This window comes from Diceros bicornis, chromosome X (genome assembly GCF_020826845.1).
Source record: "Diceros bicornis minor isolate mBicDic1 chromosome X, mDicBic1.mat.cur, whole genome shotgun sequence".
Classification (NCBI taxonomy): domain Eukaryota; kingdom Metazoa; phylum Chordata; class Mammalia; order Perissodactyla; family Rhinocerotidae; genus Diceros; species Diceros bicornis.
The window spans coordinates 89,342,438-89,360,723 of record NC_080781.1 but is presented as its reverse complement, the minus strand read 5'-3'; positions in this window follow the sequence as shown (position 1 = coordinate 89,360,723).

Sequence of the window (18,286 nt, the reverse complement as noted above, 5' to 3'; positions counted from 1 at the left end):
TGCTTAAACTTAAATTATTAAAGCAGAGGTCTCATGTTTTAGTGTACATGTAAACTATCTGGAAGTATTGCTAAAATGCAGATTCCTGGTCCCAATCCCCAAGGATTTTGACTCAAGTTTAGACTCAGTCCCAGAAATCTGCATTTTAATAGGCAGCCTGCAACCAAATTTAATGCAGGGAAGTAATTAATGCAAGGAAGACATTTTGAGAACCCATACTTTAAAAAGCACTATCTCCCAAAACATGCCAAGTTCAAGAAAGCAAATACACACGCACATATTAACCATATAAGCCTTTCTTTCTCATGCTTTTGCTTACACTATACTCCCCTAGAATTCATTGGCAACTACTTTAGTGTATAAAGGAATCCATACTTCTCCAATGCCCTGATTTTTCTTTTATTTGAAAAATAAAAATAGAAAACAAAAAAGAAAAAAATCACAAAAGATCTTGATTGATTTTTGGGGTTTTTGTTTAGATTTAGTCTTGGTTTAGGCTTTATATTTTTTGTTTTTTTTTGGCCAACATTTAATGATTACTTACTATTTGCAAGGCATCATGCTAGGTGATTGACTACATATGATATCACATTTAATCTTCACAACTGTCTTATAAAGTGTGTGCTGTTATAAGCCCTGTTTTATAGACAAGAACTAAGATTAAGCTTACCTTACCCTACCTGAACACTCCAAAGTCCCAAACCACAAAATTGTCTAGAAATGTATCTTTTACCACAAACATCATGATACCCAACATCCCTCGGTCCTAAATCAGTGAAAGTAAACTTCCAGTACATTTCAGGATTTCAGTACAGGAATGGGAGAGAAAAATAAAACAAACAACAAGACAAAACCAGCCATGTTATAGAATATTTGTTAAATCTGGTGTATAAAAACTCACTCAGCTTGAGAACAGTCATAGATGTGTATAAAGAAAGTTTGTTTCTTTAGGGTTCTAAAACAACAAACTAAGAGGAACTTGATTTCAAATCAAATTATTAAATTGATTAAATAAATGTTTTTTATTCTCAATGCATGGGTCAAATCCATATAAAAGTAACTCTGACAATTCATACCTTTTAAATTATATTGTAATTTTGTGGCATTGAACATAGTTTGCAACAAGCAGGCTAATGTGAGAATCTTATCTAGTATATCTTCATATTGTGTGGAAAACTTTCTTTGGTTGTAGTTATTTATGTAATAACGGGATTTAAGCTATATCTTTGTGACTAGGAAAATGTGAAATGTTTCTATTAAATTCAGACTAAATCAGAAATGTTAATCTATGGGCTTTAAGCTCAGATGAATAAGTGACTAGTTACATTAAAACATACAGTGAAAATTTTGTTTCCATCAGACAGTTTTGTATGCTTTTGATAAAATAAACCAAAATAAAACAAATAATATTCATCTAACACGAAGACTGCATCACTGTTCCCTTATATGCCATTTGTCTTGAAATTGTAATCTATTATTTTAGTCAAATGGAATAATAATGTTTCAGGATGCTAAACTGATCTCAGCAGCCCCAGCAGGTTGAATCTTTATTATCAGTTAATCATCAGTGGCAATTTTCCACTGAGAAATGAGTCCACTCCTAGTATTTGCAGCATCCAAAAAATGATGAACAGTTTGTTCCATAATTCTTAAGAGAATTTAGTTCTTTACTAGCTATTCCTTTCTTTGATACATTTTAATGTTATCTAGTTGAGTGGTCAGAGTAAGTGATGCTATGACCTTTCACATATGATTTTTTTTAACCAGAAATATTTTTCACTTGAATGGAAATGATTCTAGGGCCTTGGTAACATTTGATGTTTTAAGTAGCTGGAAGATAGGGCCAGTCTCGTGGCCTAGTGGTTAATTTCAGTGTATTCCACTTCGGTGGCCCAGGTTTGCAGGTTCAGATCCCAGGCATGGACCTACACCACTCGTCAGCCATGCTGTGGCAGCGACCCACATATAAAATAGACGAAGTTTGGCACAGATGTCAGCTCAGGGTGAGTCTTCCTCAAGCAAAAAAAGAGAAAGATTGGCAACACATGTTAGCTCAGGGCTAATCTTCCTCAGCAATAAAAATAAAAATAAATAGCTGGAAGACATCATTATAATTTCTTGTGTGTATTTAGTGGTTATTCATTATGGAAAGCTAATAATTATAAAAAATTTTGATGAATATATCTGTACTTTATTATCAGTTGTATTATAACAAGTCATACATTCCCATGTTAAAGAAGAAGGAAAGAATTATTTTTTGGATCCTCATTGATGATTACCAGTGACTAATACAGACTAGAACAACATTGCCAGGTGTAATACATATGGCACTACCAATATATATTGTTGGTGCCTGGGCTCCAGGGCTCAAGTACCCCAAATATCATTCACATAATACACATATTTTTCTACTTTTTCTAAAAATTAAAGGACTGTTATTATTCTCTTGTGCTATACATTTAGGAAAAAGTGCTTTTGTAAATATTTTGCAACAGAATAATTAAATCTAATACTAGAATTTTCTATTTTAAGCAGAGACATCTGCAACATTACTTAAACAGGCATTGAACTGTCACGATGGATGCTCTGTATCATTTGCCAGGTTAAAAAAATCATCAAAATGAGGGCATACTAAACTAAAATGAAAATATCAACATATCAACATTTTTTGAATGGTTGCTGTAAACACTTGGGAAAATCAAGTGTCAAAATCAAGGGCTCTTGAGCCAGCCTTATCTTCAAGAGTGTTTAATACTCAGTAGAGCTCTGAAAAGAAAGAGTTGCTCTTTCAGAGAATCTGCTGGTTATTATGAATTACTGTAATTAAGTTTATTTTCACTTGTGGAATATAATTAAGCCAATATTTTCCTATTGAGAAAAAGTAGCCAAATACATTAATTAAAATAACTTTATTATTCAATTTTGACACTGCAGACTACTAGTATGAAAATACAAAAGAAATTAGGAATCTTTTTTGTGAGAGCCAAACCGGACATTGAACTAAGTGAAAGACCTTTACAGAGAAAATTTTAAACTCAAATCACTTCTGCAAAGGAGTGAAGAATAATAATTATCTGTTGTTTAACAAGTTCTTCAGTGTAGTTATTTACAGTAGTGCTTACTCTTCTCATATGTTAACCAAATCTGTCAACAAGCCACAGTTGTTTGTTAAGTACATCCCTCCATGAAGCGTTTCCCTTTAATCTTTTTACAAACCCACCTGCTTGGCTACCTTCAAAATTATATGTAGCGGGGCCAGCCAGGTGGGGCAAGTGGTTGAGTGCGCGTGCTCTGCTGCAGCGGCCTGGGGTTCACCGGTTCAGGTCCCGGGCATGCACAGACGCACTGCTTTGGCAAACCACGCTGTGGTGGCATCCCGTATAAAGTAGAGGAAGATGGGCACAGATGTTAGCCCAGGGCCAGCCTTTCTCAGCAAGAAGAGGAGGATTGGCAGATGTTAGCACAGGGCTGATCTTCTCACAAAAAAAAAAAAAAATTATATGTAACAAGGTACATAAGAGATCTTCGAGCAAACTTTGAGGTGAATATAACAGAGAATGAGAACAGTTATCCTAACCAGCCCCTTCACTCTTTCGCTTATGCTATACTCCTCTAAAATTCACCAGCACCTGCTTCAGTGTATGAGGGCATTCATGCTCCTCCATATCCATGAACGGAGAAAGAATCAAAAGAGAAGACCAAACAGGGGAGCTTAGGGTTTTTGTTTGTTGTTTATTAGCTTTGTCTTTGCTTTAGGCTTTGCGGTGTTTTTGGCTAACATTTACTGATTATCTCCTACTTGGCACCATACTAGGCCCTTGACTACACATGTTACCACATTTAATCCTCACAAACATCCTATGATGTATGTACTGTTATAAGCCCCATTTTATAAATTAGAACTGTGTTTAAGCTTGCTCTACCCTTTCCGAACATCCCAACGACCTAAAACATAAAATTATCTAGAAATGTTTCTTTTATCCCAAGCATCATAATTCCCAATATCCTTCAATCCTAAATCCATAGAAGGTACATTTCCAGTACATTTTAGCATTTCATTATAGCATGTACTCTCATCTTTGCCTACCCATCTATGTTTTTCAAGATCCACCAGAAAAATAAAATTATAAGTGTAGCCTTAAAATAAGCAAATAAAACAATGTGAAAGCATTGCTACTTCATATGACAGTGGTATGAGTTAAGGCAGACCTTCTTTGTTTGGTTTTCATCTTCATGATTATTAAAGGCAAAGCAAACTTTTAAATTTAACTTTAGCAATCTCTAGTATCCACGATTGAAATAGACCTCCCTAATATATATCAAATGCTAAAAGGAGTAATTATTAAGATCCTCTCTCTTTATGCTTGGCTCAGGTCAGCCTTCAGATATTAATGCTGGATCAAACTTGAGGTAACTTGTGCCCACCAGGAATTAGTCATTAGTGTTGCTATCTCAGTTCCTACTCAATGCCATCCTCAGTCACTATCTCCTTCCCTGTTGGGAAGCCAAAGCACATTGTGCATCCAAGATCTCTCTAGTGTCCATACGTATAAACTATAGGACCTTGGGAAAATTACTTGACTGTTTTGTGCCTCACTTTCCTCATCTGTAAAATGGGCATAATAATAATTCCTGCTTTCTAGAGTTGTTGTGACAAATCAGATAATAAATTTGAAAGCATCCAGCATGCTGCCTGGAAAACATTGTATTCAAGCCTGATCTATTAGGGGATAATCTTACCCAAAATTTGTGCAACACTCAACAACAGGAACTCTAAAAGAATAATTTGCCAAGGTTAAACCATAGCACAACATTGCATTCATAACATTGTTCTTCCTTGCCACCTCTTCACTCTTAATCAAAATGCTTGTTTATCTAGCAAGGGCATACCCACAAAATTCTCTCTTATGCTCAGGAGAGCAGGAATATTAGGTAACTCCTCTCCTATAATTGCTGTGGTCAGTGTAAAACTAGTGCTTGGTTCACATTCCCCAGAGAAGATTCAGCCAAGGAACATGCAGCAGATATCTCTAGAGCAGTATTTTTCCAACGATCATCATTGGATTTCCTGTTGCGTAATCACCTGAGGTACTTGTAAAAACATGCAGATCCCTGGCCTTACCCCAGATTTACTGAAACCACCTCTTGGAGTTGGGTTTGGATAGATATGTATGTGTTTTACAAGCCCTCAGGTGATTCTTATGCATGATATTTTTTGGAATCACTTCTCTAGAGAATACTTTTAACCAGAGGACAGAACCAGGATCATTGATGGTAAGTTCTGTTTGAGGAGAGAAACTTTCAGATACAGATAGCTCTCCATGTGAAGTTTCTAATGAATTTACAGGAGTCAAGTCACACCTGAACGAAATTACCTGCTATGGGTTCATTTGCACTCTGGTCTTTGTAAATCATAGGCACCATGATTTCCATTATGTCAAATTTTAGAGAAGCCTAAAACTTGTGGTTTAAGAAATGAGAAAAAAGTAGATAAAGCAGTGTCTAGAATGCATTGATTGTATTGCTTATCTCAAATTGAGGTTGGATGGAGATGGTTTAGGCAAGTCTTCAGACATTTCCACTTTAATAATTCAATGAGACTAATTCCCATCATTTAGACTTGGAATGATAGTCTCACCTCTGGGAAACCTAGCAAGTGTTATGGAACAATCTACTTCTACAACTTGCCTCAATGCATCCTTAAGAGAGTGAACCATTCTTAGTCTCAAGTTGGGGGCTATACAGCTCAATGTCAAGAGCATAAAGTTCCTAGTCACAAATGTTTTTAAACTCAACAGAGATAATGGAGTCCCACTATCAGAAACAAAGATATGTGCAGTCTACGTGTTAAACTAGTGTGAAATTGAACTTGTAGCAGATACGTGAGATAGGATTATGAGCACTTTGAACCATTTTAAGCAGGCTACAAAAATCCAGAAATTCTTCCCTGGATATTATTCTACAAAATCGGTATGAATTCCTAACTTTAGCAGACATTGGTTGTTTTGGCTCTCCAACACTCATTCACTCTCATTCCAGGAACTATAGCTTAATTTTATTCCGTGCAACTACCCTGCTCTCAGTCCCCACGCTTCCAGTGGATTTGATTCCTTCCTTGGCTTTAGGGTTTGCAGGTGACACAGTCCTGTCCAACAAGATCTTCCCATACCCCTGGCCAGAGTTATTGGTTTAGATATAACCATGAAATTCCATCAAAGTCAATGAGATTTTTGTTAGGACTTCTAAGACAAAGTGGGGTCTTTGCTCACTAGATTTGAAGCTGGGAGAATATAGGCACATCCTGGAACTGATGCCCAAGCAGCCTTGCCTGCCTGACCCAAAAAATTCCTGAAATTTCAGCTACATTAGTCAAAATGTAGCTTTTGACCTAAAACTTTTGACCTAAAACTCTCATAGATTCTATAAAGCTTCACCTATTGTTAATCTTCACTAATGGCACAACTGAATCTGTGAGTCAGGATGATGGCTGCCTGGTTGTGAAAAAACGATTTACCCAACAAACATCTATTTTTTTGTGTGTGTATGAGGAAGATCGGCCCTGAGCTAACACCCGCCAATCCTCCTCTTTTTGTTGAGGAAGACTGGCCCTGCGCTAACATCCATGTCCCTCTTCCTCTACTTTATATGGGACGCCGCCACAGCATGGCTTGACAAGCAGTGCGTCAGTGCGCACCCGGGATCCGAATCGGCGAACCCCAGGCCGCCGCAGCGGAGCACGAGCACTTAACCACTTGCGCCACTGGGCCGGCACCAACAAACATCTATTGAATGCTTGCTCTGTACCAATGCTTTTGAAGGTACCTTATTTGAGCACACCAATGACTTTCACACTGGATTCCACATCAGAGTTCTTGCAAATGTTTTATTCTAATACACTTTTAAAAAATAATATTTTATTCAGTTGAAAACCATACCAAAAAGCACAAAAGCACACTTGAATGAGTTGTTTGTATATACCTGATTTGAATGCACTAGAAGTTACCAATGCATTAATAATGCTGTTTGTTCAATTCATTTTTGTGTACTTCTACTATCACTTGGAATATATTAAAAAGTCTTATAAACATATTATTAATTAGGAAGGTGATAGCTCTGCACCAGTCTTTTTTTTCTAAATTCAGTCCCTGAATATCCATGCACTATAAAATTGTTCAAGCACGTGCACTATTAAAGGATATGGTCAGCATTCACAGGTAAGTGCCAAGGAAGGCTCAGTTCATCTGTTTTAGGCACAGAATACATGCTCTCCTTACATATATTGTTGTGTAGTTAAAAGTAAATGTAAAACATATCATAATAATACTATTTTACACTTAGTTTTAGCTGATAAGTTGTTTTGAGGTAGTTTGTAGTGGAAATAAGTATGATAAGAAGTGGAAGTTATCATCACACCTAATAATGACAATGATAACATTTATCAAGTGTTTATTATGTATCAGGTACTGTCTTGAGTATTTTACATGGATTATTCATTATATCATTACAATACCATGAGGCATTATTGTTTTCATTTCTATGTTGCAGTTGAAAAAACTGAGACTTGTGGAAGTTAATTAAGTTGCCCTTAATCATAGAGATGGCAAGTAACAGAGTTATGGCTGAATTTAAATCCACTTATTCACTCTGCTAGAATGTCCATGCTCTTAATAACTCTGCTATTCTATCTTTAAATAGTTAGAACTTCAATTTTGAAACTTTTAAGGTTCCAGATCAGTTTACATGATTTCAATGATTTACAACTTGTTCATGTAAATGAGGATTGTCTAAATAACTTAAAAAAAAAAAGAAAATATGCACAAATAAACTGAATGCTGACACTGATATAAGACTGCTACCATCATCCATAGGTTTGGATTTACAATTTCAGTGTGCATCACGATAACATCAACGTTCTTATTGGTTGATTTTCTAATAGATGTATGTTGTCAATTTCAACTTTAAAAGTGAACCAAATTAAAATTCCACCTTGTGCATTTTCTTGTATTGGTTTAATATTTTACTTTTTAAAAGGTATTTTAAAGTGCCAATTTTTTTGCATCTTCAGTGCTTAGCACAATTGACACACATAGCAAAACCAAAATAAGTAAGTGTTGAATGCAAGAATAAATGATGCAAGTTCTGGTTTATGCTATTGTATGAAAAATCAAGATCAATTGATAAGAAGTAATAAGAGTATTTACAGGAGTTTCTGGACTTCTTTCTAATGGAATTTGAATCTCATCATTTGACAAGATGGTCCTTTCTCTTGCAGAATCAACATTACGCATCTCTGAATCTGTAGACCAGACATGGGCATAATCTTCTACATCTGACACGAGAGAAATATGCCTCAACCTCTCTGGAGTGTTTCCTATATTGTGTTTCCCCTGACAGCAAAGTGATCTCTACCTATAGTGGACAGCATCTGTATTAGAAAGAGAAACTTTTGTTCTTTTACTATAATGATGCAGCATCACTGGTAGGTCATTTTCATAGGTCATTTTACGTTTCAGAACAATGCTTGTTGGTGCTGAAGAGAACATAACCTTCAAAAATCTTGATAAGTTCATTACATGCTCTAATTTTAGATAAAGTGGGCATGCTGAAAGACATTATTTTGACACATGTCCAGGCCCCATAAATTCCTGGGAGGACAGCATCCCAATAGTTGAGTTAACTAATGCTGTATTTTGTTATTATAATTCAGTCAAGTGGCTTTTATTCTCTGCTTCCCATCTTTCCTTTCTACCCTTTCACTTTGCAGAAATACTTTCTCTTATTTTGAATTCCATGGAGTCAAAATTTATTAAACATTTAGCTTACCAAAGAAAGACATTAATAACTATCCTAGTATGTCTATAAACAAAACACTGGGTGATTTTCAAGCAGCAGCCCAAATGATGAAATGTTTGCACAAATACAGTATAATCACCGTTTGGTATTTATTTCTGCAAATACCAAAGATTGAATCAATATTTTGGCTTTCTCCTTTATTTGTTTTTAAAATTTTTCCTTTGAGTGAGGAAATATAGTATGCTATGTTTACAAAATTTAATTCTCTCTCATTCTTAATGTGCTATCTGGAAATTTCAATGACAATGCACATGCTTTAAACATGTTTGCATTAATTTTAATAATGTACTCATCATAAACAATTTATAAAATGCAGAGGAGTAAAAGAAGAAAATCACCCAATATCACCATCCAAAGATAAACATTATTATATATTTCGGTATAAATTCTAATCTTTATTCCTATAAGTTTGGGGTTATTTTTTAAATTTTGCATACAGTTTTAGAACTTAAGATTTTTTAAGCATTTTTATGTTAATCAATATCCTTATATTCATCAAAAAATCTTTTAGACCTCAGGGAAAAAGCATAGAACTTACCACGTATAAAGATTCAAAGATAAAAGAAGTTTAAATTCATTCACAAAAAAAGAAAAAGGTGGGCGTTCCTAATCAGTGGATAGGTCTTCTTTATGTATGGTTTTAGGGACCCAGGCTTCGACTGTCTTGTCGCTCTGCCACCTTTAATATGCAGCTTCCAATGTTACCCTGGGTGCTGCCATCCCAATCAGTCAAAAGAGGAAAAGATTATGGAAGAAAAAGTGGTTATAGTCTAAGAAACCCTTAAGCAAAACAAAATATATGCAAATAAACTGGATGTTGACACTGATATGACTGCTACTATCCCACATAGGTTTGGATTTAAAAAGACAAGCATCATTTCTGTTCACATTACATATACAAAAACTTAGTCACATGACCATACCTAACTTCAGAGAATGCTAGGAATGTAATCTAGCTTTGTGTTCAAGAGAAAAAAGGGAAATAGTCTTTGGACAATAGCTAGCAATGGTTTTGGGTATTTTCGCCATAAGAATCTTTGCCACAAACAGTTTCACCACCAATATTTTTGCCACACAACTAATTGGCCATAAAGGCAATTTTGCCATAAAAGATAAAATAACTGGTTGATTGACAGTTTTAGTTTCATTTGGTTACAAATGGTTTTCATTTGATTTCATTTGCTTCATATAGTTTTCTTTTGGCTTCATTTGGTTACAAATATGCATCCTAGTATTTGAATGAAACTGATACTTCTCTTAATGAAAAAAAAATTTTACCAAAAAAAGGAAAAAAAAAAAGTGAGATGCTGAATGAGGAGACAAATCAACAAGCAAAAAATAAAAGATTATACTTTTAAAGATAGATTTAAGATTTAAGATAGATAAGATTATACATAGCATTATAGCTATGAATGAAAGACCTGGAAGACAAAGTGCTTAGGAGGTAACAATCCACAAAATAAAATCAGATTTTTGCACAGTACTGCCATGAATACACACACATTTAAATATTCAAATATTTGTATTCAAATATTTTTTATTTTTAGTTTTTGCAGTCAAGTCTTTTTAATTTTGTCGTTCAGTTTTCATGTTTCATTATGAAAACCATCTGTAACCAAATGCAACCAAATCTGTCAACCAGTTATTTTATCTTTTATGGCAAAATTACCCAACTGCCAATTAGTTGTGTGGTGAAACTTCTTGCAGCAAAGATACTTATGGCAAAAAATACTGGACACAAAAATAGACATGGCTAGGCAATGTCTTCCATAACTAGTGAAATTAAGAATTTTCCTATGTTTGTTACTTACTTAGATGTCTTATTTTGTTCATGATCTTAGTACCATGTTTTCTAACAGTGTATTCATCTTTAGTTACAGATTGGGATATCAACAATTTATCTGTCTTATAAGTAGCAAATATTTCCATTTTTAATACCATTTAATTTTCCTTTATTCTCACAAATAATAGCTTCAAATATTTAAATTACAATTCTAGCAATATTTTGCTTTGACTTTATCCTCAGAAAGCCCATCTCTATCTCAAGATCAGATAATATTCACTTATATATTCTTATTTTATGGATTCATTTTTTTAGATTTAAACCTTCAATCCATGTATAATACATTTTGATAATACAGTATGAAATATAACTATATTACTTCCTCTCTAATCATTTCTATGTTGTCATTTCTGTCCCCCATTGATTTAAATTGCTGTCTAAACTTTTATATATTCTCCAGGTCTGCAAGAATACGGCACTGAAAATGAGGAGGGAAGGTAGAGGTCAGATTTGGGTGACATTCCAGGTAAAAGACACAGGAATTGGTGATGAGAGGTAGGATGAAAGAAAGCAAAGTGGAGGTTAGTCTGATGTTTGTAGCTTGTGAGACTAAATGGATGGGTGACACTATTAATCAAATTTGACAATATAGGAAGAAGGTCATATTTGGGATAGAAGATAACTTCTGTTTCAGAGATTAAGATATCTTTTGAAATATTTAGTTTTAGATGTAAAGCAGGCAGTTGGATATATGAGTCTAGAACGTAGTGTAGGGTATGAGCTGGTATTTGGAGAGCCTTCAGCTTGTTGAGAGTAGCTGAAGCTATGAGAACAATTTGGATAACCTAGGTTGAGCATATATATGTGATCAAAGAATCCAGTAATGAATCCTGGAAAACTCCAAAAGCTGGGGAATTGGCAATGAGAAATAACAAGCAAAGTTAATTGAATGGTATGGTCAGAGTGATAGGAGGAAAACCAAAAAATGGCACCACATATGGAAACTGAGAGGAGAATTTCTTGAAGGGAAAGAGAATCAACAGTGTTAAATGCTGCAGAGATGTCAAGTTGAATGATGAATAAAAATAAGTCATTGGCTTTGATAGTTAGCAGGTACAGATGACCTTCTTAAGAAAAGTTTACATACAGTAGTTGAGAAAGAAGCCATATTCTAATCATCCTATAGATGTTAATACTAAGTCTTATGTATCACGTGCCTCGCGTGTGCCCACCCAAATATATATTCATAACAGATATATGAGTTATATTACTAACAGCACTTTGCAGATATTGAAAATCAGCCTCAGAGGGGTTAAAAAATTGCAGAAGAGGTCATTCAGTTAGGGAGTGCTGAGGCCAAACCAATTTCTTTATTGAAGAAGTCTTGCTTACATTCACAAACATCAGTCTATTTCTATCCTTCTGATAAAAGTAGGAGGAATAAACTCACACTTTTTCTTTTTCAATCTCTATCTGGCTTCAAAAATTATGCTCTTTCCATTTCACCACATTGTGTTTCTGGCAGACTGCGTTTTCAAGATCTTTTGTACTGGTGCTGAGATGGGAAGGGTAGTAGTTTGAAAGAAATGTAGGCTCATGGGAAAGTTTAAGATGAAGGAGATTTAAGCACATTGGTAAATTTAAATTGGGGAGAAAGAAGCAGTGGATCCAACTGAATATAGAGGAATGAGGAGATTATTGATGGAGAATGCAGGAAGCTTTGGTATATAGAGCAAAAGCCGACGTAGTTTCAGACAAAAAGATATATCCTTTTTCGTCTGAGGCCAGAGAGAAAAGGACAGATAAGGGGATGCCTAAGTTATGATTAAATGTAGAAGTAGAAAGAAGTTGATGGGGTTCCCAGCTGAGCACCTGTATTTTCTCTGTGATATAGGGGGTTTGATGTTGTATATTACAAGTGAGAAACATAGAAGCTAAGGGAGAATGGTAAAGCTTTGAACCAGCTGTCATGGGAAGTGTGATCAGGAGGTCTCTAGGAATAAGCAAAAGGATTGTTGAGCAGCAGGGGAAAACTAGTTGAGTTTAGAGACCACCTATTTGTAGTGGCTCCAATTGTGAGAACTGTGACAAACTGTAAAAAAACGGTCCCAAACCTCCACTCCTATCTGTACCCACTCCTTTGCAATGTGATACTGTAGCTCCTCCCTTCAAAAAGCAGAGTCTATTTCTCCACTTTTTGCATCTTGACTGACTTTTTGATTCATTTTGGCTAATAGGATGCGGCGTAAATGACATTGGGTCACTTCTGAGTTTAAGTTTCAAGACTTCCACTCTCCCTCCTGGAGCCCTGCTGCCACCATGTGAACAAGCCCAGGCTACTCTGATGGATGATGACAGACATGAGGTCTAGCTGCCCTCCCCCTCCCATTACTTCAGCTGAGAACCAGCCAATCCCCAGAAGCAGGGGCATCTTACTGACCTGAAGCTGACTTCAGGTGCATGAGAGAGCCCAGCTGAGGACAGAAGAAGCTCTCAGCTGAGCCCAGACTAAATTACCAACACTCAGAATCATGAACTAAATAAAACGTCATTGTTATAAGTCATTGAGTTTGGGGGTGCTTTTTAATACAATAATTGCCCAATAATACAAGGATATGTGATTTTCCCCCAAAACACTTAGAAGCCTTGAAGCAGAGTTGGTGAATAAGTAGTCGAATTTATCCAGTCAGCATCTTGGACTCTTCCAGAAGGTGGGCAGCAGGACAAAGGGACAAGAAAATTAAAGGAGTTTCAGAGAGTGTTTGTAAACTGATCAAACATGGGGTCCAGACAGGTAAGGGATGGAAATGAAGCCATGAATTGGCTAATAGAATAGACTAAAATGAGGGGCGGGGTGGAGTTAAGGGACTAGAATTACAAACATATGCCTTGATTTTTCTGACATGCCCTGAATAGAAATACTGGAGGAAAAGCAAACAAATAAACCTTTGTTCTAAATCGAAACTGCCTATTATTTATTAACTATCACTTTAGTTGCAAACAAGTGGTGAATTTAACATATGTGTCTGAACATTGTAACAAGAATTCCTAAAAGAAATGGATATTTTTTAAAAGATATATTACATTTGAAGAATTAGTGACATACTAAATGTATTCAGGTTAGCATATTATAATGAAAATGCCATTCATTCAAATGTAATTTTCAGGAAATGTATTAATTAGTCCTAGCTTGCCTTGAAAAAAATGCATTATTTCTGCTTTATGAAAATAGGAAAAAAATAACATAGTGTGCCATTGGATGAAATCCTTTGGTCTGAACATGAGAAAGAAGTCAATGAATTTGTAATTTGTTCTCTATAAGCTTCTGAAAACCTTACAACTTCTGAAATAAATTGAATTTAACAGTCCTCACCCAACACAGTTGGCTGTCAGTAAGCATATTTGTATGTTTATTTGCTGCATAAGAAGCATCCTTTCTCCAGAATTACTGAAAATCATGTACTGTACTTCCAAAATATACTTCCAAAAATGGAAGGAAATGTAACTTTCAGTAAATGCCCCCCATGATTCTCTCTGCTAACTACCAGTCATGTCATCTCTCTGAGCAGGTTGGCATGGCCAATATATTACAATGAGGATAAGCAAAGGTCCCTGGTGACTTAACATCTAATACACAAACCTCCACCCAAATGCACAACAGAGAATTAGTTTGGCAGCCACAAAATTTATCTCCTAAGAACTGGCTGGTTTTCATATTATGAATGAGCCAGATTCATTTCCTTATTGAGAAAGTCCTCTTTATATCCACAAACACCCGTCTAATTCTATTTCTTCTAGAAATAGACTAGGGGTGCTCTCTATGTCTCTCTATGTCTCAAACTCTATCTTCATCTATTTCTCTTTATCTCCAGCTCAATCTCTTGCTGCCTCAATCTCTTTGGCCTAATGACTCTACACATACACATGCATACACACACACACACAGAGTGGTTTGTAGTACAAAAAGTAATTATCAAATGGGGCTCACAAATATCTGTCAGCTTGAACAAGAAAGTCCCCTTAGATCATGTGTTAACATGAAGAGTTTTATAAAACATACAGATTCCTTGGCCCCACCCCTAGAGATATCAATCCAATACTTCTGGAATTAGATGTCAGTAATCATCTTAACTTTTAAGTTTTCCACATGATTTCCATGGTCAATCAGGATTGGGATTCACTTCTTGTTGGTATAAAGAGGCCACTCATGCCCTTTGCTACACTTTAAGAACATCAGCTCCCTCAGATATCTTTCTCCATGTCTGAATGCTTATTAAGAGAAGAGTTCAATAAGTAGGAACTCTACATTCTCCTACTCTTTGGAAGAACCTACCTTCTGAGGAAAAAAAGCCCCTCCCACAGACATACTCTTGGCAAAAGAAAAGAAATACACCGTCTACTTCACTATACATGCGCAAATACTTGCCTATCTACTCTATCCTTTCAATATAAAATAGGAAAAGAAAAGGAGAAAAGGAGCTAACATTTACTGAGCACCCAAAAATTTGCCAAAAATTGGGCTAGAAGCTTTTGCATAATCTCATTTGATTTTTCTAACAAGCCTACAAATTAGATATGAACAACCCCAATTTATAGATGAGGAAACCGATGCTCAAAGAGGAGAAGGAATCCACTCACAACGACACAGCTAACAAGGAGCAGAACAGAGATTCAAAGAATGTTGTCATTGACCTAACTTTAGGACCACATCCTGGTAGTCATAGCCTCTGAACTACGTATACGTGCAAGCACACACATACAGGTTGCTAAACATGTATTTCTTTTTTTTTCCCTAAACAGTGCATATTGTAGTGGAAAGAACCCTGAAATAACAGTACTGAACTCAGGTTTCTAGCTCTGCTTCTTCTCCTAGTTAGCTTTTGTGACCTTTGTGAACATTCTGAAATTTTCTGGGCTCATATTTCTCATCTATTAAATAAGGATGGGATATGATGTGATTTCTAAGTCTTTTGTCACACTAAAATGTCCTCACTTCCTCTATTCCTGTTAATCATTGCAAGTCCACTATGGACTATACTGTGTGTACTACCCAGCATTTTCAGAACATGTCCTTCCTAAGCATAGAATAACTATGAGATAATGAATGTTCATTTCCCCTTATATATTTGAAATTTTTTGTCTTACATCCTGTTGTCCCTCATACATGATTTAGTACTAGTCAGTAACTGTCAAACTCACCACCTCTAAAATATCTCAGTTCACTCATCTGTTTCAGGATGCATTCCAATTCTGATATCTATCACTTGCTTTGTATTTGTAATGCATTTGAGGGGCAAGTTATTGTAGAGTTTCTGCCTACAGAACTACTTCTTGGAGAAAGAGTTTTGTTTTTGTTTTTGTTTTGCAAGACTGCCTATGCTACAGAGCAGTGCATTGGGAGAAGGCCTCCTCCACATTAAAAGGTATATTCTAAGCAGCAGTTTGAGCATCTGGACAGGAAATACCATTATGAATACACAAGTGAAATACACAGAAGTGTTTGATCAGAAAGAACACTGGAATAAGGGTCAAGCGACCTGAACTTGAGTTCAAATCCAGCTACTACCTAGATGTTTAATCTTGGATAAGGCATTTGACCGTCTAGGCTTCAATTTCACCTCTATAAAATGATTCTCCAAGGACAATGAAATATTTGTGCACAAAATAGGAGCACTTGAACAGCTCTGCAATCTTTTAGGTTTCCCCAGACTATTCATTATCCCTCTCTCCTCTCTACTCAAATCTCTAACACCTATTCTTTACTTTCTGTTTCACTAAGAAGACAACAACAATCAGAAGAAAACATCTGCAAGCTTCCCACACCACATCTCCTCATCTGCCTGCATCTGTGCTCATATACTCTGACTTCTTTCCTGTTACAGTGAAAGACATCATTCCAAAACAAGATCAACCCCTCCATTTGTGCACTGGATCCTGAGCCCCTGGTACTTACTCAAGGGTTCTGGTCGTGCTATCCTTTTCTCTCCTGTATCACATATTTCTTCCTCCTCCTGGATCATTCTTATCAGCAAACTTGTTCTCATGTTCTAGGATTTCTCTTCTTAAATTAAAAAATAAAAACACTTAAAATAAAAGCACTTTTGGCCCCATGTCCCTCTCCAGATACTTCCCAATTATCTTTACAGCAAAACTTCTCCAAAGAGTGTCTATATTTTCCTCCAATCCCTTCTCAACTAACTCAATGATCATTTTTTGTCCTTTAATTATTTCACCTCTTACCACCATTTGACAGAGTGGGTCACTCTATCCTTCTCTGGCTTTCTCACATCACTCTATCCTGATTTCTCTCGCATTTCAGTGGTTGCTCCATCTCAGAGCTCAATACTCTCTCTACATACCTAACTCTACTCCCATGATGCTCAATATCATCAGTGTCTTAACAACTCGCAAATTTATATCTCCACTTCAAACTTCTTCTATGAACACCAGACTCATATATCCACTTTCCTAGCCAATATCTGGAAAGGCATTATAATGTAATGCTGCAGGATATGGGCTTCCTAGGCAGCCCCCAGCCCATAACTTAACATGACAGTGGTACAAGAACTAGTCATTTCTGACCAGTTGACCAGTGCAGAACCCCTCTATGAGCAACCTTTGCACTAGAGCTCCCTTTGGGGCTGGCCAAGAACTTTCTAAGAACTTCACCCAAGTCTGTCAGCCAAATGCGCTCCCATAGCAAGTACTCTCTTGAAGAAGAATTTGATTGACCCACATTCACGGCTCCCACAAAAGCTACAACTTTGAGCTCAGTGACACCAACACTGGCAGAGAAGTGCCTCTTCCTTAAAAGTCTGAATTTCAGTTGTGGGGGTAATCTTCCTCCAAGCTTTGAAGTTTTAATCATTCAGCCTCTTTCCTTCTGTTTCACCAGCCCTAGAGGTGATAGCTACTTCATTTATTTGCTACTTGCATGATACCTTAGAATTTTCTTTTGATCCTTTCGGTCAGTTTACCCGGTTAATAACTTTACACCTAGTTTTAAAAAACTGTCTTTAATTCTATCTATTCAAATAAATGGTATTTTTCTTTTCTGATTTGACCCTGTCTGATGTCAGCATTACCTAATGACTTTCTCTTTTGGATGATGAAGTTTCAACTTTCTTCAACCAACGCTGTACCACATCTCTCACATAAAAGCATATTTCTCCTTATTCCCCAACATTAGTTACATTCTATCACCATTGTATCATAAATCAGTTCAATGTTAAAGTTATTTTGACTATGCTAACAGGTAGTCTCAATCCAACCTTACAGTCTATTCTTTGGTTATGTTTCCTTCCCTGATCAGAGGGTTTTGGGTTTTGTTTGAGTTAATGATTGTCTTGAACTCTATATATTATACTTTTCTTCACCTTAACCAACACCCTTCCTTGGTTATACAAATATTATCTCAATGAGTTCAGACACATTTTGTGTTTTATTATTATCATCACCCAAAGATTTCTCTCTGTCAATGCAAATAATCCATAATAAATCTATAAATCAAAATTGGGGCAAATTTATTATGAGCCAATTTGAAGACTATAGCCCCGGAGAACTTTTCCACCAAGGAAGGAACCTCTCCGAAGAAGTGGGGTGAACAGAGTGGTTATACACCGTCTTGGAACAAAGAGCATCCATTACATA